The sequence below is a fragment of the Hemitrygon akajei genome, chromosome 2 (assembly GCF_048418815.1).
Source record: "Hemitrygon akajei chromosome 2, sHemAka1.3, whole genome shotgun sequence".
NCBI classification, from domain to species: domain Eukaryota; kingdom Metazoa; phylum Chordata; class Chondrichthyes; order Myliobatiformes; family Dasyatidae; genus Hemitrygon; species Hemitrygon akajei.
The window spans coordinates 125,405,493-125,430,551 of NC_133125.1; positions in this window are offsets into that span (position 1 = coordinate 125,405,493).

The window sequence follows — 25,059 nt, forward strand, 5'->3', positions numbered from 1 at the left end:
AGGTTGCTGGTCTTTGAACTTGGCACAGAGGCCAAAATGCCAGATGACACAGGAAAAAATTACTAACTTGAATGGGCATCTTAGTTTTATGGACCTGTTGTTGTAAAGGCCCTGTTTCTATGCTTTATAACTCCATGATTCTATGGCTCTAGGATAAGGATTGCAATTCCACTGTTCAAGAAAAAATTTAGGAACATCAGAACTTTCATTGACAACTTGAACAGTGTAAGACCTGAACTTGACTTCTTTATCATAGACTTGATGCTTTGACATTGGCACTCTGAGAGGGAAAGTGTTGGAGATGGGAAATAGGGAAAATTATAAAGGGACTATAACAAAAAGGGAAGTGAGTGTAAATCTAAGGCCCATTTAAGAGTAAACCAAACGTAAAGCCCTGGTTAAGAGTTTTACTGTTATGCTGTAGATATTTCATTTTAGCAGTTCTGTAAGAGCAGTCTATTCTGCTTTCAGCTTGTTTGGATTTGAGCTGAGATAAGAGACTTTATTGCTTAACTCAGGAAGGTGGTGTCAGCCAATCAGGATGGTAGAATTGGGAGAAAGCTATGGAAAATGCTGGGGGGGAGAGGTCTCTGTTGGCAGAAGCTGGGAGAAGACAGAAGGGAAGATGGTGGTGTATGCCATGCCTGTTGCACAAATTGGTTTGTGAAGATGAATGGCTTCGAGGAAGCAGGAGCAATACTCCCGTGGGAGAGCCTGTTCGTTCAAGATGAACTTCAAGCAACATTTGGTAGGCGATGTTTGCTTTCACACAGACCAAGGGTCCAGCACAGGTTACAGACAGGTTTAAGATTTCAGCTCCATTCTGCACATGTGACTGTTTAAATATTATGGGCTCTTTTTGTTTTTTTCCTTCTTTCCTTTAATAACTGTTAGCTTAAGTTAATATTCTTAAATATACTTTATAATTGTATGCAGTGTACGATCTGTTACTTCTTGCCGACGGGCGATTGTAGTAAATCACACAACATGCATACAACCCGGGGTTTGGGTGGGCGAGACATCCCAACCTCATGGATTTGGCAGGACCAAAGTCATATACGCCCCAGACGTATGAAGCCTGAAAAAGGCGGGGTTCTCACCGCAGAATCCGGTGGCTGTTAGCGAGGGGCGAACGAGCCACATTTCCAGAGATGCCCAGTAAAAGGGAGTTTCAGAAATGTAAGGCTTGAGTTGCAAAGTAATTATATACGAAGCATAAGATTTTATATCTGAATGCACATGACACTTAAAAGAACTGCGAGCACAAATCAAAATAAGTATGCATGATCTGTTAGTCATTACTAAAGCATGCCTTCCTGATATTGTAGATTGGGACCTGAATATGTAAGCCCAAAATGCATTTCAGAAGGATAGATTGTATGGAAGATGTGGGGAAGAGGCTCTGTTAATTAATGTTGGTCTAACCACAACTGAGGGGGAAGATGTTAATGCAGGAAACTAAGATATAGGAGCATTGAAACTGAAAAATAATAAAGTCAAGAATTCACTTGTGAATGCAGTGTACAGTTCCCCTCACAATAACCATGCTGGAAACAATATAAAGGAAGAAATCATGGGAACTTATCCAAAAGGTAAAGCAATATCTGAATGAGCCTTGCCATTTTTGTTCTCAATGTTTTGTTGCGACCCTAAGACGTGTTTCCCCTTTGCTATGCAACACTTCTCCTAAGTCTATCTCTGTCAATATTTTCACTTTCTCTGTGGTCTTCTCTGCACATTGTTTCTTCTGCTTCGATCCTTGACTCGTTTCACATTCACTGTCATTCACTGACTACCCCTCTTTCATTTCCACATGAATATATAAACAAACCCCTCATTCCATAACAAAGAACATAGTGGGAATGCTTCCTGAAAATCACTTTTGAAATTTAACCTTTACCAATTCAGATCACTGAGGAAAATCATTTGGAAAATCTTAGCAAAGGAAGATTGAACAGACGGGGTCTGTCACTTTTGGAACACTTAAGACTGGAGGGTGATCTATTTCACAAAACTACAAAGGAGACCCTAGGCAGGGTACATAGGATTAACAATCTTCATTAACTGAAAAAGCAGAAGGCATGGATTTAAATCTGTAATGGAGTTAGAGGAGAGATGAGGAGCAAAAAGTCATCTCCAGAGGATGGTAAGAACTATATCTGATTGACTGAAAGGTCTGTAGATAAAGAAAACATCATACTCTGTAAAAAGTACCCAGATGTACACTTGAAAAGCTGGTTCCTGCAGGACTGCAGTCTAGAAGCTGGAAGGTGAATTAGCCCTTTTGACTGACACAGACAGAATGGGCCAGAGATTTTTTTTGTGTGAGTAATCTTCTGCCTCATTTATCAGTGTCCCTAAGTAGAGCTCCCTCTTCTACCATATTCTACATTGGAAGTTATAAACTTCCAATAATTTTTTTTATTGTATTAAAAGCTAAAGACAGGCAATTGGCCTGGAGAGCTGACACCATGCAATGGTTTTACAGAGGGGAGCAGGGTATAAGATGGTAGGACCTTGGATGGGTACATGGATGGTAAAGGTATGAGGGCTATGGTCCCAGTGCAGGTCGATGGGAGTAGACAGTTTAAATGGTTCAGCGCAGACTAGATGGGCTGAAGGACCTGCTTCTATGCCATACTTTTCTATGATTTTGTGACCTATTTTCTGCTTTCAGAGCTATAGCTCCACATAAAAGTATTCTAAGTCTAAGAAATTTGTTGCTCACAAAAACCAATAACAATATTTTGTCTGAGATGTCATATGAGATATCCACCTTCATCGTGTAATGGGGTTTCCCTTCCTCTAACATTAATGCTGCCCTCACCTACATATCCTCCATTTCCTGGACATCTGCTCTCACCTCATCTTCCCACTGCCAAAACAGGGATAGAGTAGATAGATGTTTCCTATGGAAATCATTGAGAAATGGCAGGGAACCCATTCCTTATTACGTTAAGGGAGACTCTGATCAGGCAGATTGCTCTTTATATTGGGCTATAGTTTAGGCATGCCCCCCCCCCAGCAGAACTGTGGCAGATGCAGAGGTGGCTGCGTGCTCCCCCCAGCTCTATTTTAACTCCTGGGATTCTGACACAGTGTGAAGAGCCCTCTACAGTTAGATGGGGGTCGCATCACCTTCAAATGTTCGAATCCCATATCACACCAGTTCTTTTTAACCTTACCCTCTGAATGACATGAGTCACTAGTACCAAAAACCCACCAATCAGTGAGCTGGGGCAGATTGGTTCTCAACCAGAGGGAACCATGTCAATATCTAGACCTCAGCCTAACTCCCCTCAGCAAGGGAACAGAATCTTGGATTAAGGGAGGGGTCGATGAGCAGCAGAGCATGTTATGTCGTGGTGGTGGATGGGATCAGATCAGGACCAGATACTATAGGCTAAAGAGAATAGGAATGGATCAAGAACTGACATTTGGGAATTTGTTCTAGACCAGAGGTAGGGCATTTTCACTGGTGAAGATTTGAAGCGGCTGTAGACCAGAGTGCTGTGGGTTGGGGAAATGCAACCAAGCTGATTGTGGTGTGATGGGGATAGCAGGTACAGTTCAAGGAGTGGGTTGGAAAGCTATTGAGCAGTGTTAAGCAATTAACCTGTCTTGTCCGGTGCCCTAATCCAATGCTGTGTGGAGAAACGCATGTAATCTCTGGAATGACCAATAACAGGTGCCTTGAGGTCTGGTGGTAGAGGTCACCATGGGAATTTCTATAAGGAATGTCAGTGTGGGAGCCAGCTTGAGCCACGTGCTGACTGATGTCGGCATGCCTGGTCACCATGCCTAGAGTGACAGAAAGCAGAGCAACAAACAATCTGCTGGAAGACCTCAGCAGCTTCAGCAACATTTAAGGGAAGAAAGGAATTGCCGGTGACAGAAAATGGTCTAGAATTGTTTATTGAAGATATAATTGTATTTTTATTAGCACAACACAGAGAGATAAAACAGAATTATGCATATAAATTTCTAAAATGTAGTCTGCCCCTTCTCTTAGGAGCAAGGATAATGTATCACTGTTTGTAAGAAAATAATACTTGGCCCTGGAATTTTGGCCAATATATCTTACCTTATTGCTGCTTATTCCCAGCTCGGCTTCTGGGTTTGCACCAGGGCGCCAGTCACTGTAATTTTTTCATTGCAAGCGCTTTGGAAGAATATCCTGAGGTCAAGAAAGATACCATATCGCCATAAACACCCTTGTTTTATTTCTTTAGAAAACCTACCACCATTGCTAAAGCACACCAATTGTTTCTGGTAATAAACTTTTCAATATTGTTTTAATTTTTCATATATATTTTCAACCTATTAGAGTAGGGGCTCCCAACTTTTTTATGCTATTTACCAGTACCATTAACCGAGAGGACCATGGACCCCAGGTTGGGAACCCTTATATTAGAGGCTTACCTGACAACCTTTCTCACAGAATGAATATTGCTACTAAGTTTGTGAGATGCTTCACTCATTTAAAATGCAGTTTTCTTTTACTGTGAGAAAGGATAGTCCAAACTGCGTAAAAAAAGTCATGTACTCCGACATAATATGAAATGGCTCGTTTTAGGTTCCTTCAGAATTGTGAGGTCATGACCCACATGGAAAATAAAATTAACCTTTTTGATTAAAACAATTCTTTGCTGTACTAAGTAAACGGCGCTGAACTGATTAGTCTTTCACTGAAGTTCCTAAAAATAATTAGCCGTCAATCCCAGGATAGAGAATTCTGTGTTCTTTCATTTAAAAGCTTCCCGTGTCTGCACTTCACCCTGCGACTAACTCAGCAACACAAATGGGCCTATCAACAACCTCTTCCAGCACCTTTGACATTTGCCAGATTCAGTTTACAGCAGTTGGATTCAATGAGTGTACATTTACACTCATCCTGCATGTCAATATCCAATCTTCTCCCATTGGGAGGAAGTTCGGCTGCACTTTCTTGTTTTTTTTTCATTTTGCAAGGACATCCTGTTTAGAAACTAATCACAAGAATATTAGGCTTTTTGCCAAGCATTGCAATCAGCAACCGCTCAGAGACAAATAGCCAGTGTTTAATTGTATGTGAAAATAAAACAGAAATGATACTACAACAGGAGATCGGTATTCTGTTGCATGGAGCGATATAAGGTAACTTTTTCCTTGAATTTACTTGTAAGTGTAAGGGAATTTCTAAGCACCCCAGAACTTGCTGGCATAAAATGGGCCATTATGCCTCTCAGTAGAGGCCGGATGTTTGCAGTTGCTGGCAGCTGTTGTCCAAGCCCTACCCAACAGCTGATAGACTGGCAGAATACATTGAAACTGTGCAGCCTGGAGCCTGGGAAAGGTCCCAGTATTGAATGCACATAGTGGTGCAGGGTAATTAGCTTACCACAAGAAAGATTACAGTGCTAGCGCTGATGATGACCCATGTGACCTGCTTTTCAAAAGTCATTATGAATTAGAAAAGGTAATTCCTTTCACAGAAATCTGAAGAATTCCTGAATGGCCCATGTTTATAGCTCTACTTTTTAACAGTGGGCAGTGTATCAAAAATTGCCACTGCTGTTCGGGCTCTGTTACTGTCAAAAGACCTCTTTTACTAATAGAAAATAGATCTGGAAAGACTTGACCAAGAATTAATGTTAAAATGTTTCATTTCAAACAAAAAATATTTGGTTAGTGGTTGTTCTTTCTGAACAATTACTATGTTCTGAATGGCCCTTATACTTCAGTGTCTGTGAAGTACTTTGGGACTCTGAAGGTCATGCAAAATGCTATATAATGACAAGTTCTCTCTTTCCCAAAGAAAATTTTAACCCTTTCATTTGCACATTGTCCCACTCCTAAAAATTGCAGCAAGGCCATCCAACATGGAGAAAGAAAATAGAATAAACTGTAAATTCCAGTTTCAAGTTATTTCACTCAGCTGTTAAGCCCCCACTAACTCACTCCAGTCTGAGTCTGGAATGAATGGAGGAATGGAATCCATGAGGAGAAGTTCAGCAGCAGAATTTGCACACGTTGGGATAATGCTGGAGGATCCATTTCTGCAAAACTCTACAGCTATACGGTGGAGAGCATTCTGAAAAGGCTGCATCACGTCCTGGTATAAAGGCTCAAATGCACAGGTCCCAAAGAGGCTGCAAAGGGTTGAAGACTCAGCTACGTCACGAGCACAAGCCTCCCCGTGTCGAGGGCATCTTTGAAAGGTGATGCCTCACGAAGGCAGCATCCATCGTTAAAGACCCTCAACATCCGGGAAATGCCCTCTTCTCATTACAACCATCAGGCAGGAGGTAAAGAAGCCTGAAGATACTCTCTTCAAGAAGGTATCTAAAGGAGCTCACTCTTCTAAAGGAGCCATCAGATTTATGAATATTCCAGGAATACATTAATACCTCCTCATAATTCCTCATTTGCACTACTTATTTTATTTCTTCCTGTAACTTGTAGTTTCTCTTTAATATCTTGAACTGTGCAGTTGTCACAAAACAACAAATTTCACAACTTAGGTCAGTGATAATAAACCTGATTCCAATTTTGCTCCTGATTCTGCAACCCTACAATAGCCATTCCTAGCTGGAACCTATAATCCCCATCACGTGGACAGGGAGAACTGGCTAGAGGATTAGGAAGAAAACGGTGTACTAGCCACTTATTTTACTTTAAATTAATACATGTTAATGATCTATTGCTATTTCAACATGTATGTAATTTAAGTTTTTGCTATTCTCTATAGGTTCCTTAAGGTTGTCATAGCCCGGGAAGGTAGTGGGGACAAGCTCCCACTACCTATTAAAATACCCCAATGGCATGTGCCTCAAATACCTCTGACAACCAAGTCCACCTCTTGGCTTTCACGTGTGGCTTAGCTATTAAGCTCAGCAGAACAGTTTTTACAGACAAGAGGCAAAGGTGGGTTACTGGTGCCTTAAAACCAGTAGCTTAGGGTAGATGGGGCTCAATAGACGTAATTGGCAACTCATCAAGGAGAAGGAAAACTTTGATCTCAAACCTCTGCTACCTTGCAGCTAAATCTACTAATGGAGAAGGATTCAGGAGTAAACCATGAGGAAAATTCTAGTGCTGGAGACCCTAAGGCAGTCCTGCATTGAGTTCACCGCTGCCTGGCAACTCCTGTGATGCTGCTGGTGCCAAACTGTGTCGGTCTCTGCCCTTACTTTGGGTTCATCGGCTGCGTGGAGAGGGGGAAGCCTGCTTCATGGGCAACAGTTTGCTCTCCATATCGCACTGCCCTCGCTTGTGTACTAGTTTGTGTAAGCTATTATCATATAGACAGCAAGGATGCACTATCATGGTTGAACCCAACCAACAGAGGACCTGATTCTATATAATTCTTAAATTAATAATTAATAATTTAACAGTGTTGATAAAGTTTAATGAATATTAGAGTTTTAATAATTTTGATGGGAGCTGAGGCTCCACCATCAGTCTTACCTCTTGACAAAAGTTGTAAGTGGTACCTCAGCAGAGCACTGACTAAGACCCAAGATCTGCTGCGGTCTTGTTGCATCTCAACAGCCAGCTCTCAGGGTGGAAAGGCGGATCATTTAGCCCCTACATGGTGTTCAGACCACCAAAGTGAGCTTGCTTTTGCCTAATATCCCAAGAGCCAGAGGAAAGCAACCTGTATGGTGAAGAAGGCAATTGGTCAACCATCTCAGTGGGAATGTTGCTGTGGAGTGTTCATTCCACAGCACCAGCTCTGCTTACCCAAGGTGGCGCAGTGGACACACCCACTCCATGCCAGTGAGCTGAACTTCTTAGCCATTTAAAGTTTGAGATTAGGTTGAGATTGTTTCAGTCCCCCAGCCTCTAGTCATTTGATAAACTGTGTGCAGATAGAGTAACAGCTATCCTGAGGGAATCTGTAGAGGGAACTTCCCTCTATCCATGCCAGAAAGCAAAGAGGAAGCTCCCAAGGGCCACATCAAGAGTAAGCTAGGACTTTTCTCTCTGAAGTGAAGGAGCTGAGATACGACTTGATAGAAGTGTATAAGATTATAGGAGGCATAGATAGTAGTGTGGACAGCCAGCATTGTTTCCCAGGGCAGAAATAACTAATGCCAGCAGATATCCTTTTAAGATGAGTGGAGGAAAATTTAGGGGAGATGTCAGAGGTAGGCTTTTTTGCACACAGAAAAGTAGGTCAACATTTGATGGCCAAACATTTTAAGTTCAATTCCCGTTCCCGTTCCAACATTTCAGTCCATAACTTCCTCTCATGCCACAGTGAGGTAGGTCATCCTCAGGGTGGAGGAGCAACACCTTATATTCCCTCTGGGCAGCCTCCAACCTGATGGCATGAATATTGATTTCTCCTTCTGGTAAAACAAATTCCCTCCCTGTCCCCTCTTCCTCTATTCCCCACTCTGACTTTTTACCTCTTCTCACCTGCCTATCACTTCCCCCAGGTCTCTTCCTCTTTCCCTTTCTCTCATAGTGCACTCTCCTCTCCTATCAGTCTCCTTCATCTCCAGCCCTTGACCTTTCCCACCCACTTGTCACCTTTTTTACCTATCCTCCTTCCCCCACCCCCTCACCTTTTTATTCTGGCGTTTTACCCCTTCCTTCTCAGACTTGAAGAAGGGTCTTGGCCCAAAATGTTGACTGTTTATTCATTTCCATAGATGCTACCTGAACTGCTGAGTTCTTCCAGCATCTTGTATGTGTTACCTCAGGGTGGTAGGTGTCTGGAATGCTCTGTCATGCTAGGGTGGCGGTGGAGGCTGATACATTAGGGAGATTCAAGGGACTCCCAGATAGGTACATGGATGACATAAAAATGGAGGGTGATGAGCTGTGTAAGAGGAAAGGATTAGAATGATTGTAGAATGGTTAAAAGACCAGCACAACACCATAGGCTGAAGCGTCTGTATTGTGCTGTGCTATTCGATGTTCTGTGTTTTATATCTACCAGAGTCCAATCATCAAGTTGCTTTGAGCTCGAAGTCTACAGCACAAGTGCAGACCCAAGAAGATCTTTGCCTTCTTCCTCCTACCTCATTTCAACCAGCCAGCATGTTTTATTATGTCCTTCCTCATGTGTTTCTCCATTTCTACTTTAAGCATGAAAATAGGGTTTACCACAAATATTCCTGATTGTACTGTATTCAATATTCTTTCCACTGTCTGGAAAAGAAGCTCTCCTCAGTGCCCAATTGGATGTATTGGTAAATTTCTTGCATTTTTTACTCTTGACAAAGCATTTACTTTGTGGAAAGGCAAGAGAACAATCCAGGAAAAGTACCAGATAGATAGATAAATAGATACTTTATTCATCCCCATGGGGAAATTCAACTTTTTTTTTCCAATGTCCCATACACTTGTTGTAGCAAAACTAATAACATACAATACTTAACTCAGTAAAAAAAAATATGATATGCATCTAAATCACTATCTCAAAAAGCATTAATAATAGCTTTTAAAAAGTTCTTAAGTCCTGGCGGTTGAATTGTAAAGCCTAATGGCATTGGGGAGTATTGACCTCTTCATCCTGTCTGAGGAGCATTGCATCGATAGTAACCTGTCGCTGAAACTGCTCCTCTGTCTCTGGATGGTGCTATGTAGAGGATGTTCAGAGTTTTCCATAATTGACCGTAGCCTACTCAGCGCCCTTCGCTCAGCTACCGATGTTAAACTCTCCAGTACTTTGCCCACGACAGAGCCCGCCTTCCTTACCAGCTTATTAAGACGTGAGGCGTCCCTCTTCTTAATGCTTCCTCCCCAACACGCCACCACAAAGAAGAGGGCGCTCTCCACAACTGACCTATAGAACATCTTCAGCATCTCACTACAGACATTGAATGATGCCAACCTTCTAAGGAAGTACAGTCGACTCTGTGCCTTCCTGCACAAGGCATCTGTGTTGGCAGTCCAGTCTAGCTTCTCGTCTAGCTGTACTCCCAGATACTTGTAGGTCTTAACCTGCTCCACACATTCTCCATTAATGATCACTGGCTCCATATGAGGCCTAGATCTTCTTCAACGGAACCAGCTGTTACTGGATGAAGCTTGCTCCTGGATGTAAATTGTCTCCCTGTACCTTGCACATATGATGGGACTTGAATATTCATCTTAAGTAGGTATTCTATCTGATTCAGTAGTAGACTTGGACTATGGTTTTTGTGTAGTGCTTGAAATTGAGAATGGAGCTGAAGGTCTTTTGCTTGGTTTACAGGTTCAACATCATCCAATTTCAACTGGACAGAATCTTCCAAGTCAGCCCAATATAATCAGGGAATAATCATTTTTAGACTATATTCATAACCTTACACAGAGAAGAAATTCAAGTTTGAAATACATACAAACATTTGTATAATATATTAATATTTAAGTATATTAGTTGGTCCTTAAGGGTGTTATAGTGGTGGTGGTAATGGGGACAAGCTCCCACTACTTATTAAATGCTCCCAATGGCGTGAGCCTCAAATACTCTCTGACAATCAATTCCAGTTCCTGACCTTCAGGTGTGGCTAAGCTACTAAGCTTGGTGGAACCGTGTCTACTGACAGAAGAAGAGGCAAAGATGGGTTACTGGCACCTTAAAACTAGTCACTTTAGGCAGATGGGGCTTATCAGCAGTGGTTGGCAGCTCATCTAGGAGAAGAAAATCTCTGATCTCAGACTTCTGCAGCCTTGCGGCTATATCCACTCATGGGGAAGGCTTCAGCAGTAACCCCTGAGGGAAGAGTCTGGAGCTGGAGTCCCTAAGGCCGTCCTACATTGAGTTCAATGCTTACTGGCCACTCCTGCGACACTGTTAGTACCAAACTGTATCGGTCTCTGCCATCCTTTGGCTTCATCAGATGTACGGAGAAGGGGAGCTTGCGACATGGGCAACAACTTGCTCTCCATATCACACTGCCCAGGCTTGCATATCTAGATAGCTAGCATGCAATACCCATGGTCAACTCTGATTGATGGAAACCTTCACCTCACCTCAAGTATATTCCTGTTCCTGAAGTTCATGCCTCAATTTGGGGAGCTAATTATTTACAGAGAAATGCATGATTACTTGATTAGATTCAGGATCAGTTCCTGAAGATTGGAGAATGGCTAATGTTATCCCACTTTTTAAGAAAGGAGGGAGGGAGAAAACAGAGAACTATCATCCTGTCAGCCTAACATCGGTAGTGGGGAAAATTTTATAGTCCATTATTAAAGATGAAATAGTGGCATATCTGGATAGCAGTGATAGGATTGGGCCGAGCCAGCATGGATTTACCAAGGGCAAATCATGCTTGACTAATCTATTGGAGTTTTTCGAGGATGTAACCAGGAAGTTAGACAAGGGAGATCCAGCGGATGTAGTGTACCTCGATTTTCAGAAGGCATTTGATAAGGTCCCACATAGGAGATTGGTGGGTAAAATCAGAGCTCATGGCGTTGGAGGGAAGATATTTACATGGATAGAAAACTGGTTAGCAGATAGAAAGCAAAGGGTAACAGTGAATGGGTGATTCTCGGAATGGCAGGTGGTGACTAGTGGGGTGCCACAGGGCTCGGTATTGGGACCACAGCTGTTTACGATTAACGTCAATGATTTAGATGAAGGCATTGAGAATAACATCAGCAAGTTTGCTGATGATACTAAGCTGGGTGGCAGTATGACATGTGATGAGGATGTTAGGAGAATTCAGGGTGACTTGGATAGGCTGGGTGAGTGGGCAGATACTTGGCAGATGACGTTTAGTGTGAATAAGTGTGAGGTTATCCACTTTGGGAGTAAGAACAGGAAGGCAGATTATTATCTGAACGGTGTAGAGTTAGGTAAGGGAGAAATACAAAGAGATCTAGGAGTCCTTGTTCATCAGTCACTGAATGAGCAAGTGCAGCAGGCAGTGAAGAAGGCTAATGGAATTTTGGCCTTTATTACAAAGGGAATTGAGTACAAGAGCAAGGAAATCCTTTTGCATTTGTACAGGGCCCTGGTGAGACCACACCTGGAGTATTGTGTACAGTTTTGGTCTCCAGGGTTAAGGAAGGACATCCTGGCTATAGAGGAAGTGCAGCGTAGATTCACGAGGTTAATCCCTGGGATGTCCAGACTGTCTTACGCAGAGAGGTTAGAGAGACTGGGCTTGTACACGCTGGAATTAAGGAGATTGAGAGGGGATCTGATTGCAACATATAAGATTATTAAGGGATTGGACAAGATAGAGGCAGGAAATATGTTCCAGATGCTGGGAGAGTCCAGTACCAGAGGGCATGTTTTGAGAATAAGGAGTAGGTAATTTAGGACAGAGTTAAGGAAAAACTTCTTCTCCCAGAGAGTTGTGGGGGTCTGGAATGCACTGCCTCGGAAGGCAGTAAAGGCCAATTCTCTGGATGCTTTCAAGAAGGAGCTAGATAGGTATCTTATCGATAGGGGAATCAAGGGATATGGGGACAAGGCAGGAACCGGGTATTGATAGTAGATGATCAGCCATGATCTCAAAATGGCGGTGCAGGCTTGAAGGGCCGAATGGTCTACTTCTGCACCTATTGTCTATTGTCTATTGTCTACTTCTTAGTATACTTGCTGAGGGAAAATGAAGATAACTAAAATTATGTGGAGACAAATTAGATATATGAAGCACATATATCTGCACTAATAATTGTTGCTATATAAAGTCAAAGAAAAATAGCATAATAGCATTAATTGTCAATAAATGACAGAAATATATTTTGAAAATTATGAGTGAATTTGATATATATCCCTGAGGGAGATAACACCTGACCATTAACACAAATATTAGTAGGTCCTTTACCGTTTGGACTCACATAACTATATCAAGATTGAGAAATCTAGCAACATTTTGAAGGAATAAGAGTCAATGAAACTAAAATACACCATAACCAATTAAAGATTTATTCAAATAACTCTAGTAAACCCGGAGAAAGGTAAATAATTGGCTTCTAACTTAAAAACAAGATTTTAATGCACAGCTTGGACTTTTGCCTCAACGACATGCTCCAAAGTGCAGCACAGTAGACTGCAAACCATTTTTGGTTGAGTCACATTCACCATTAAGAAAAGACTACTGGAAGTGGTTTAACCAAAAAAGAGTCAGGTCATTAATATTTTAGCAAGAAAAAAAATACTTAATTCAAAGAGATCAGAAATCTTAGGTCAAAAAATAGCTCTGTAATTTAAACTTGACTTCTAATCAAGAAGACGAGAAAACAGCGGACCTCAAAAGGCTCAGCTAGTGCAATCCTTTGGCTCCAATTGTGCAGTTTCAAACCATGCCAAGAATTTGAGATAGTAAGGAAAATTTAATCTGGGCAATTTGTTTTCTATCTTTGTGTTCTGCAGTTACTCCTTGGTGTAAGCTGTGATGCAGCGAGCAGGTCTTTTGCCACTGTAGTAAAAGATTCTGTATTCAACATCGCCCTTTTGGGCATAAAAAATCCAGGCTACATTCCACTGCATTACAAAGGGGCAGTTGTGTTTTTGGTGATCAAGGCAAATTGTTCAGGTAAGCCCTTCTGCTCTTCCACACCATAACTGAAGTCCCCATGGCACAATTTTGAACAGAAGAGGAATCGTCATAATACTTCGATTCAATTACTTTTTCACACCAATACCCTTGAAATTTCCTTGGTTGGTGTGGTCTGTGTTAATCCTCCTCAAAATGATTTGGGCAGAAGTCAGTCTTTAAAAGGTCCAGAAGTGTGGCACAAGTGGGTGAAACTGGTTGCAAAACAAAGTGCTCACTCTCTCTGGTTCAGAGCATTATGGAAGTAAAATGATTGCATTTCCCCCAACTAATCACACCACCATTATTTTTATTTAAATTAAAAATAGGGATATTTGAAATTTCAGTTACTAAGAAGAAAATAATGGCAGTTAAAGTATATTTCCAGTATGTATTTCAGGTTATTTGTGATGAATGATCAGACAGTTACTACTAAAATAGTCAATACTTTCTGCTGCACAATGATGGCAACCAGTTGTCGTTGAATAATTCAATAGACTAAAATAACTTGCAGGTGAGATAAGACTGTAAAAAGGAAATATAAGAACAAGAAACACAGGAATTCTTAAGGTATAGATTATGGATAGGAATTTGCTTTTGGTCTTGGCCAACGGATGACTTTCGTATTTGCATTTTGCATTGCACTCTGTCAATGAAATACATTCATGTGGTATTTTGAAAGTGTCTGACAATGCAAACGTTCAACTATGTTGCAAAATTAAAGCAAATGGCTCCGGATAAATTACTGCCACAAGTTTTTAATAAATTATTCATGCACATTGTGAAATCAGTGAAGAATTACTTATTAAAACACAGGAGGGGGTGTAGGCAATCAGCCCATCAAATCTCTGCCAGCTCCCAACAGTGAAATCCCACCAGTTCCATTCCCAATTGCCTTGTAGTCTTGCAACTTAGTCTCATTTACACACTCATTAACTCCCATTCTATTGCATACTAAAGGGTAATTCTCTGGACTTAACCAGCGCTCTGGGACGTGTGAGGAACCCTATATGGCCACAGGGAGAATGTGCAAATTCCACATAAAAACCACCCAAGGTCAGGACTAAACCTAAGTTCACAGAGATGAGAGGCAACACTGTTAACTGCTGCATCGTTATGTTATTCTTCTCCTAGAAAAAATACATTGGCATATTCATCATAGCTTCATACAGCACAGAAATAGGACCACTGGCCCACCACACCCATGCCAACTCTTTTACATGTACATTACTCATCTGTGCCCATATTAAGATCTAAACTTTCTAGGTCTTGCTTGTTGGTATGTCTAAATGCCTCTTAATGCGACTGGCAGCATACTTTAGATATCAACTGTTGTCTTTGTAAAATAAGATTTGCCCCTCAGATCCCATTTAAAATGGCTTTCTCTCAGCTTATCCTACCTCTTGACCTCACTTTGTTATGATCATGAACTTTGTGTACCTGCACTGCATTTTCTCTGTAGCTTTTACACTTTTTTCTGCATTATTATTGTTTTACCTTGCTCGACCTGTGGTGAGTGACGTGGGCAAGGATGGTTACACCTATGTGCTGGAGCATCTGAGGCTGGGATCGAGACCTGATGTGAGACTAAAATGAGGACAAAGAACTAAACTAGATGTTAAATCATAATCCAAGTAGAACTGACAATTGAGCACTGAACTTCTATTAAGGTGCTCCTTAAATATTGAAATCCCCAAAACATGGCAGTCAATTAGCAGGACTGTCCTGAACCTTAAAGGGGCCATACCAGCTATTCATATTCTGGAGAGTTCGAGCATCTAAACCCCAGAAGCTGCCACAATTGGGTGCATATCATAACACTGTGTACTGATTTGATCTGTATGAATCAGAATGAGCTTTATTACCACTGACTTACCGGTATGTTGTTTTGTGATTGCAGTACAGTGCAGATCAGTCTGCAAGACAGGCTTTTCTCCTGTATCTGGGAACATATGACAATAATACACCAAACCAATATCTATACCTCTTGTTCAGATGGCAACAGATTTACAGTGTTGTGCGGACAATGGGAATAAGCCTTTGATGTTTCAAGGCATGGTATTTGGGACCTAGCTGGATCCTGGCAAGGAAGCATGCCTCCTGCGTGTGCACTTCAGTCACTGCAGTTGACCAGCATTCTGACTTGTTCCCCTCCAATTTATTTATTTCAGCAGGTTGGGAGTCATGCTCCATTAAATAAAATAATTCTCTCTTTATACTACATAGCATTCAGATCTAAATCTTCTTAGTTACCACTTGCTTACTATTCCTGCATGTGGCTACTGTGGACATTTTGACCTTCACTGTGTGGTGGTAAAAAGCAGTAAGGCATTTTTATAAATCTCTTCCCTGAAGCATGACTTACCTCAGAGCAGATGATCAAACACTAGGATCAACAGAGCAATGAACTAGGGCTTGAAAACATATTTGGTTGAAAGATATTTAACATAAAACAAAATGTATTTTTGAAGGTCAAATGTAGTAGATCACAAAAAGTGCATGTTCTATGCACGCTGGGTTAGATTTTGTTGCTGTATCACTGTGTGAAACTGGAGATATATTGTTGAGGGTTTATTTTATACACCTTTGAATTTTATTTTCTTTTAAATATTAGGTGTTATTTAAAACAAGCTGCTCTCCCCTGTTGTACAACATCTCCCCCATTATCTTATCAGAAATATTCCATTATAAAAGAGTGCTGTCCCTAGGTTAACTTCGGTAAAAAAAACAGATCCTGTTGAAGTGAATGGAGCAAAGCTTGAATTTACAATTATTATTCCGCTCAGAAAATATATACTTACTTATCATTTCGCATTTCCCCCTCCCCCCTCTACTTACAAATCTCTTACTATCTTTCCTTTCAGTTAGTCCTGACGAAGGGTCTCGGCCCGAAACGTCGACAGTGCTTCTCCCTATAGATGCTGCCTGGCCTGCTGTGTTCTACCAGCATTTTGTGTGTGTTGTTGTTTGAATTTCCAACATCTGCAGATTTCCTCGTGTTTACTTACTTAGTTACTGCCTGTTACACCACTAGTGTTTAGGTTTGATCGACCTTCAGGCTTCAATATTAGGTATTGACCCAGCAGTAACAGGTGGTGACAAAGGAGGACCCTGGATGAGGCCTAAACTATAGGCCTCAAAATCTCCCATCTCTGGCGGTGTTCAGGGCTTCCTTCATTATGTCAGTAGTTTCCTCTCAGTTTTCACTACTGTTCATCTTGAAGTCCCTGGTGGAGAGTCAGGAATACCATCACACTCAGATGTAGAATTCTTCATTGTTGTTTTCGCAACAATTTTGTTTACCAATCAGGTTTGTTAGCCCTGAGCTGAACCCCCGAACCTGGAGGACCGGTGGACCATTCTTTGTCTGTCCTCTACCCTTTGACCTGTTTGGCATGGATGACCCGAGCAAGAGCCATGAAGCTCTGACTCCAGTCAACATAGCTTTCTGGGTCTTTAAGGCACGCAAGCCTCCAAACCACAATGAGGTTATGATCCTCTTGGAGGGGGAAATACATATTTTCCATTTTTGTTGATGAATTCAGAATCTAAAAATTGTATTTTGCTGTGCATAAGTAAAATATTCAAATCTTTCTGTCAGCAAAGATTACCATTCTTCCCCTCAAAAAGAAATGTTTTATTTGTACTGCAATGTGGTACAGTTTTACTAGGTGCTTAGGGCAATGTGAAGCCATCTGAGTCTGGGGAATTTGCCTAGCAGTTATTTCCTGTACATTAAGAAAAGAATCAGTCCACTGCATGTGATGGATGATCCTGAGAATGTTGGAGGAGATGTGGTCAGGAAGCCATGTTTCTATGACTTGATGTGGAAGTGCCCCAGCTTGGCCTATCTGAGGCCAATTGATTACACAGCTCTCTTTCTAAACTAAGACACTTTTCTTTCAGACAATCTTGTGACTGCCTGCAGCTTTGAAAATAGATTCTCTGTGAGTTGGCATAACTCGTGCTGCCTCATTTTGTGACTCAATGATATTTCCATATTTATCTTCACTGTGACTGACAAAATATCCATTGTGCTTCACTCTCAACTGGCAAGGGATGACCATACCAAAGTAGATTGTAAATGCATTTATTTATTTTAGTCAGAATAGCCTCTTAAACTTTCGCAAATGCATTTTACTTACTGATAAATAAATAAAAAACTTCTGTCACTATTGTTCACTACAGCTATCTTAGTAAACTTGGACACTAATTATTCTTCAGATTAGATTTAGATATAAATTCATTTATCACACATACATCAAAACATACAGTGAAACGTGTAATTTGCATTAACAGCAAACAAGCCCAAGGATGTGATGAGGGCAGCCCACAAGGGTCACCACACATTTTAGAGCCAACACAGCTTTTCCACAATGTTCAGCAGTACAAGAGAGAACACAACAAAACAGAACATACCAGGCAACAAAGCAACAGCAGGTAAACAAGCCCCCTTCCTACGCACATGCAGATTCCTCAGGACAGGCTGCCTTTAGCCTCCACCCTCCAGTGGACTCATGGAATCGCAGACACTGGGCTCCGACTTCACCAGAGGATTCACACAGATTGCCAGACTCCAGGATCCAGCCATCAGGTTTCAGTCCAGACCTCCGATCAGCCAACGTGCTTTGATGCGGACCTCCGATCAACCTTCAGGCTTCAATCTGGACATCCAATTGAACATTGGAGTTGGATCCAGACTTTTAATTGATCTTTAGGCTTTGGTGTGCACTTCCGATCAACCTTCAGGCTTCGATATTTGGTATTGACCCAGCAGTCACATATGGTGACGAAGGAGGACCCTGGATGAGGCCTTGAAACCGATGATGGGACCCTGAAAACTAGGCTTAGAAACCTGGTCTCACTGATAATGGGACCGCAAATGCTATCGCCCTCCAATTATGCCCTCACCATTGGCCTTCGAATGTGGAGCAAAGGTGTAGACTCCAGACTGTCCACTAATTCACCCACATCCCTACCCTAAAACCCTAATATTGCCCTTAACTCTGTGCCTAAGATCATCCCTACAAACATAAAATAATATAACTAAGGACAGTATCAAGTTGCAGTCATCTCAGGGGTGAACACAGCTCAACACCATCTTGAAAAAGCATATCACCAATATTGTGTGTTCGACAAACTTCTCTTCCAGTTTCATAACCCCAGTGACCCATCAAGGGACAGGCGTGAGGGCTTTTGGTCCATTGACAGTACGAACTGTTGCGTTTTAGATTGTGAAGAGGTGTTGCAACAATTGTATTGTGATGTTAACATTCAATCTAAATTGTTTCTGATATGTTACCAAACAAAAATAAGCATGTTGCTACTATAAGGAATATTAAAATTACCTAAGACTCGGTCCAAAAATGAGGCTTAAGAAATATCTCATAACAAAACAAAATATGTTTAGGTTGCTATAGAATTATAGGGATTGAATTACAGGGAATAAGGAGCATACAATTTAAAATGGAAGGGTGTAAATACTTCTTTTTGCACAGGGTAGTGAATTTCTGGAATCCTCTACTCCAGAGGTCAGATCATTAGACATATTTAAGATGGTGGGTCAATAATTTTTTTGAAAGATCAAGCATCTGAGGGTGAAGGAGAACTGACATAGAAGAGAAGATGAGGCCAGCAGAGAATAAGCCATGATCAGATTGAACAGTGGGAAAGGCTTGAGGGGAATGGTAGCCTATTCCTGCTTCTGTTGTCTTGTATTTTTGTGTACAGGTAGCCTTTTGGGACTCAGGGGCATGGGTAGCAATGGTGCTAGCAATTAAAATTGTGATTGCTCAAAAAATCAGAATAAAAAATGCAGATATCTTGAAGGAAGATGCCGAATCATGTAAGGCCCAGAGCATAAAGAGGGATTCCAAAACAAGAAAATAACACTCAGTTTGAAGGGTCCTCATTTGCTGTACTCTTCCTTTAAGGGCTTATATCATGGTAATCAAGTGAAGCAGATATGGCTGATTTTCCCCTACCACAATTCAGAAGCACCAGCTACTGTTTCAATCCATGGGGCTGATGAATCACTTCAATCAATGCGGCAACAGAAAGGTTTTGTCATTGTCATTTTCTGACAAAACTTAATTATTTTAGAAAAAGTAAAGCAAGTACATTTCACTGTGCTCTATAAATGCATGGAGTTTTACCGAATAGAATAACATATCAGAAAGTTTGTGTGATGAGGTTTCAGACTTTATTTACATCCTTTACTATCAGATTTGTTTAGCTTAAATTTTCTGTTAAAGTCTATCAGGGTAGGCCACAATAATTATTTGTTAAATAAATATTAAAATTTACAGTGTCATTTAAAAATTATGTAACATACTCCTGTCTTTTACTTGCTATGAGTTTCCTTCAAATAATAAATTAGTGCTTCTTTCCAATATTGCCTTTGTGAAGATATACTTCATTTATTCTGTGCCTATGACTTGCTAAGAGTACCTCACTTCAAATGTTCTCAGCGTCATCCCCGGTTCTTGAAGGCGCTCCAGATCTCACTTCAGCACAGAATCAAGCTGACCTATCACTCTCCTGTCCATCAGCAGGTGAACAGTTAACCGAAGATCCTGATGCTTTCCCTAGCTAAGTCTAAAAGATCTCATGGCAGTATTTGAACGAAGAACTTTTGAAAGAAGAGTTGTACCCAGTGTCCCAAACAACAGTTGTTCTTCATTACTTATCTCATTATCTCATGGTATGTCCATCGGTTTCAATCGTAAATGAACAAATACAACCTCCTTTCAATCTTATTGTATTTGCTTTTTTTGAATTTCAAAAAGTCTAAAATCTATAAATAAACTAAAAACTAATCTTTGCCTTTCTTTCTTGTTTGCTCTAAACATGTTTTCCTCACGCATGTTTCCCTTTTACGGAGTTTGATATGGCATTAAATTCACCCATCCTCATTTATACAATTTTCTCAGTACTCATGCAATGAATTCCACAATCTTTTAATATATTTAGTTAAAGGTCTCCTTGATATTTGTAATGCCCACTCAATTCCCAGGGGTTGTAGTTTATCAGCTCGCAAGTCCAACAACTGTCCATAAAAGTGTAAACAAGTTGAAAGCACAAAACTAAGTTTAAATGATGGCTAAAATTACAAAACCTTAGCACACCAGATGATGGTTCTAGGGAAGTGTTTGAAATTCGCACAAGGTTCATTTGTCAATGTAAGTATTGACAGCATTCTCCGCCTCTGTTTAACTCTAAACAGATGCTGTTGGTCTTGCTGAGCATATCCTACACTTTGCATTTTTATTGATGAGTTTTGGAGAAATGTCTCCAACTATGAATACATTTGAAAGGTCTGACCCACTTATACGAACAGTGAGTGTAAGATTTGTGAGCTATGCATATCGTGGCTTGGCCACTATATCAGTTACATTTGTTGGTATAGAAAATTCCCTTCAGGTGTCACTATGCAAAACCAGTAGTGTTTATTCTAGAATGGCATTCTTCTTGATTGAATTTGCATGAGTTTTATCCAAAATAAACAAGATATGGATATAACAATTAAAGTTTCCTTTGTCATTAATTACCTTCATGCCAATTTGGAAACTAAATCGGAAGTAAAATTCATTTATTCTCCTCACAGCTTACAATAGTTTTCTACCTTTCTGCAATGGGGAATTTTACAGAACACTGTAGAAGACGTTCCTTCTTCAGTGCAGAAGTGGAAGGTATCCTGCACACAAGACACTGAAATCTAAGCAGCACACACAAAATGCTGGACAAGCTCAGAGGATCAGGCATCATCTTTGGAAGGAAATAAACAGTCAATGTTTTAGACTGAGACTCTTCATTGAGATGGGAATGGAAGGGGGCTGAGAAGGTGGAGAGACGAATAGGGTGAAGAGGAGTACAAAGCCAGCAGGTGATAGGAGAGACCAGATGAGAGGGTAGGTGGGTGGCTAAGGGAGAGGGGATGATGTAAGAAGCTAGGATGTGTGATGCACCATCAATAACTCACTCTGAGACGTAAGAAGCGAGATATCGGCTTTTATTGACTGGAAGAATGAACAACACTACATCCTGGAGAATGAGGCCGGGCATCAGGCCTCAATCACCTTTATACAGGGGCCTGTGGGAGGAGCCACAGAAGCAGTCAGCAGGGGTCTGTGGGAGGAGCCTCAGGAGCAGTCCAGACAGGTATATGTAGTTCACCACAATGTGATAGGTAGAAGAGGTAAAGATAGATAGATAGATAGATAGATAGATAGATACTTTATTCATCCCCATGGGAAGAAATCTAATTGGAGAAGGTAGTAGACCATGGGAGAAAGGGAAGGAGGTGGGGAAGCAGAATATGATGGTCAGGTTATGAGGATGTGTGAGGAGTAAAGAAGTGGTGAGATGATAATCTGAATGGGGAATGGCAAAATAGAGAAAGAGGGGGAAGAACAGAAGGGGACTGCTTACCAGAAGTTAGAAAAATTGACACTCATGCTTCAGGTTGGAGGCTATCAAGAAGGAATATGAGGTGTTGCTCCTTGAGCCTAGTTTGGACTTCTCATGGCAGCAGAGGAGGCCATGGTAGCATTGTCCATATAGGAGTGTTAAGTCACATTGAGATAGGTGGCCACCTGGAGATAGTAGCTGTAACAGCAGACAGAGCAAAGGTGGTCAGTGAAATCGTCCCCCAATCCGTGTCGGACTTGCTGATGTAGAGGCCGCCATACCAGGAGCACTGGACACAATGGATGGCCCGGAAGTATTGTCTCACCTGCATGGACTGTCTGAAGCCCTGTATAGAGGTGAGAGAGGAGGTGAATAGGCACGTGTAAGATCTGTCATGCTTGCAGGGATGAGTGCCAGGAGGGTTATCAGTGGGAAGGGATGAGTGGATAAGAGAATTATGTAGAAAGTGATCCCTACAAAAAGCAGAGATGAGGGTATGGGGAAGGGAATGATGTGCCTAGTGTTAGGATTCTGCTTTGAAATGGTGTAAGTTGTGGAAAATGATGTGCTGGATGCAGAGATTCATGGGGTAGTAAGGTAGTAGGTAATGACAAGTTGAACGCTATCTCTGATGTGATGGCTGGAGGATGAGCTGAGGGTAGATGTTTGGGAATAAAGGAGAAGTGGATCAAGGCAGCATTGATGCTGATGGAAGGGAAACACTGTTTTTTTGAAAAAGACTACATCTCAGATATTCTAGAATAGAAAGCCTCTTCCTGAGTACAGTTGTGGCAGAAACAGAGGAACTAAGGGAATGGAAGAATATTTTTACAAGTGACAAGGTGGGAAGAGATGTGCCCAAGATATCTGTGAGGGTTAGTCAAATTTAAATATGTTAATGGATAGTCTGTCTCCAGAGATTGAGACAAAAAGATTGAGAAAGGGAAGGGAGGTGTCGGAGTTGGATCAAGTAAATTTGAGGGCAGGTGGAATTGGAGAAAAAGTTGATTAAATTGACAAGCTCAGTATAGATGTAGAGGTACTAATGTAGTCAATGTAGCAAAGAAAGATTTAAGGAGTCTTACCCAATGAAGATTGCAGGACCACTTTGAAGAGCACTTTCACTCCGTCTGCTACGACTGCCAGGATTTCCCAATGACCACCTATTTCAATTCAACCTACAAATGTTCATAACAACATGTCTGTCCTTGGCCTTCTTTACTGCCATGATGAGGAAAAACTCAAATTGGAGGGGTAGCATCACCTACTCCATTTGAGTAGCTTCCAACCTGATTGCATGAACATTGATCTTTCTAACTTCCACTAATTATTCCCCTTCCTCATTCTCTCTTTTTCCATTTTCAATGCTGGTTTATTTCTCACTTCTCTTCTCCTTACCTGCCATCACTTCTCTTTGCTTCCTCATTTCTTTCCCTTTCTTCTATGGCTTATTGTCCTCTCCTATTGGATTTTTTCTTCTGTAACCCTTTGCCTCTTCCACCTCTCACCTCTCAGCTTCTTAGATCAACCCCCTCCCTTACCCATACACCTTCCCTGTCACTGGTCTCAATCAGCTGCCATCTTGTACTTCTTCATCTACCCCCCCCCAACCCCCACAACTCACCTTCTTATTCTGTCTTCTGCCTCCTTTCATTCCAGTCCTAATGAAGGATTTAGGCCCGAAATGTGTACCGTTTTTCCTCTCCACATTTGCTGCCTAACCTTCTGATATCGCTCAGCATTTTGTGTGTGTTGAAAGTATCCTGACTGGTTGATCATAGTTAGTAATTGCGAGTAGTGGACCCAGCCCAATACATCAATCATCAAATACCCCCACCATTCGGCAATTCCATCTCCTACCCAATGCAGGTTTCATTTTCTTGTAGCTTCTATTGGGCGGGAGGTACAGAGGCCAGAATTTCCACAGCACCAGGCTCAAAAGTATCTATCTCCTTTCAACCAATTGTTCTTGAACAAACTTGTACAATCCTAATCCCTAGAGTATAGCAACACAATAACCACTTTGATCACTGTATACTAAAGTGGACTTCGTTTTATTTTGTGTGTTTTAACTGTAGTTTTCTTGCAAAAAATGTATATAATTTAATTGTAATTTATCTATTTTTTCCTGTGAAAGCCACTTACATGATGTTATGTGCCTGTGATGCTGCAGCTAGATAAGTTTTCATTTTGCCTGTCCATATATGTAATTTTGAATATGACAATAAATTTAACTTTGACTGACTGTGTTCAGAACACAGTGGAATCTGGTTTGAGCCTTTCTAGGTATATTCTCATATTCTCATAATGCCACCTGTAGCCAAACCTCCCATCCAATTGTCCTCAAACAGACTTTGCTGAGCCTTTCATACACTCTCTCCAGAGAACCTCAACCATCTGGCATTTATCTACATCTCCCTTGCAACAGCTCAATGTTTACCTCTTCTGACTCTTCAGTCAGTAGGTTATGGGTTCAAACCCTGTTCCATTCACTCAAAAAGACACAATCCTTGTTGCCATTTCAGCTTATTTCAGTTTATCCAGTCTATTGTCATTTAGAAACCACAAATGCAATGCAGTTAAAAAATGAGACAATGTTCCACCAGAATGATATCACAAAAGCATATGACAAAACAGACTACACCAGAAAATCCACATAACGTTTGGCAATCCCCAATCTCGAGTCCGGAGAGGCTGCTGCGTATTAATATCGCGCTACCATCTTAGCATGTTCCCGGAAAGGAGCTCCAAATCCGCCAGACAAAACAAGACCAAAAACTAAAGCTACAAGACCTGCACAAAACCACATAGTTACAACAGTGCAAACAATAGCATAATTGATAAAAAAAAACAAACCATGGGCACAGTAAAAATAGTCCAAAGATGTTAAAAGACTATAAGTTCGAAAGAAACCACCACACAGATTCCACAAGTCCTCAGGGTTCCGATAGATTCGTCATCCCACCCCGGCAGCAGACGGGAATACCCCTGCTATGGACTTCCACGGCGTCACCGGACTCAGCCTCGCAGACGCAGCACACAGTGAAAGCTCCGCTGGACCCAGCCTCACAGACACAGTACACAGTGAAAGCGACCTGACTGCAGTGGACTCCGAGTTCTTCGAACCTCCGAGCCTCCGACAATCCCCTCCGGCACAGCTTCTCCGAGCACCATC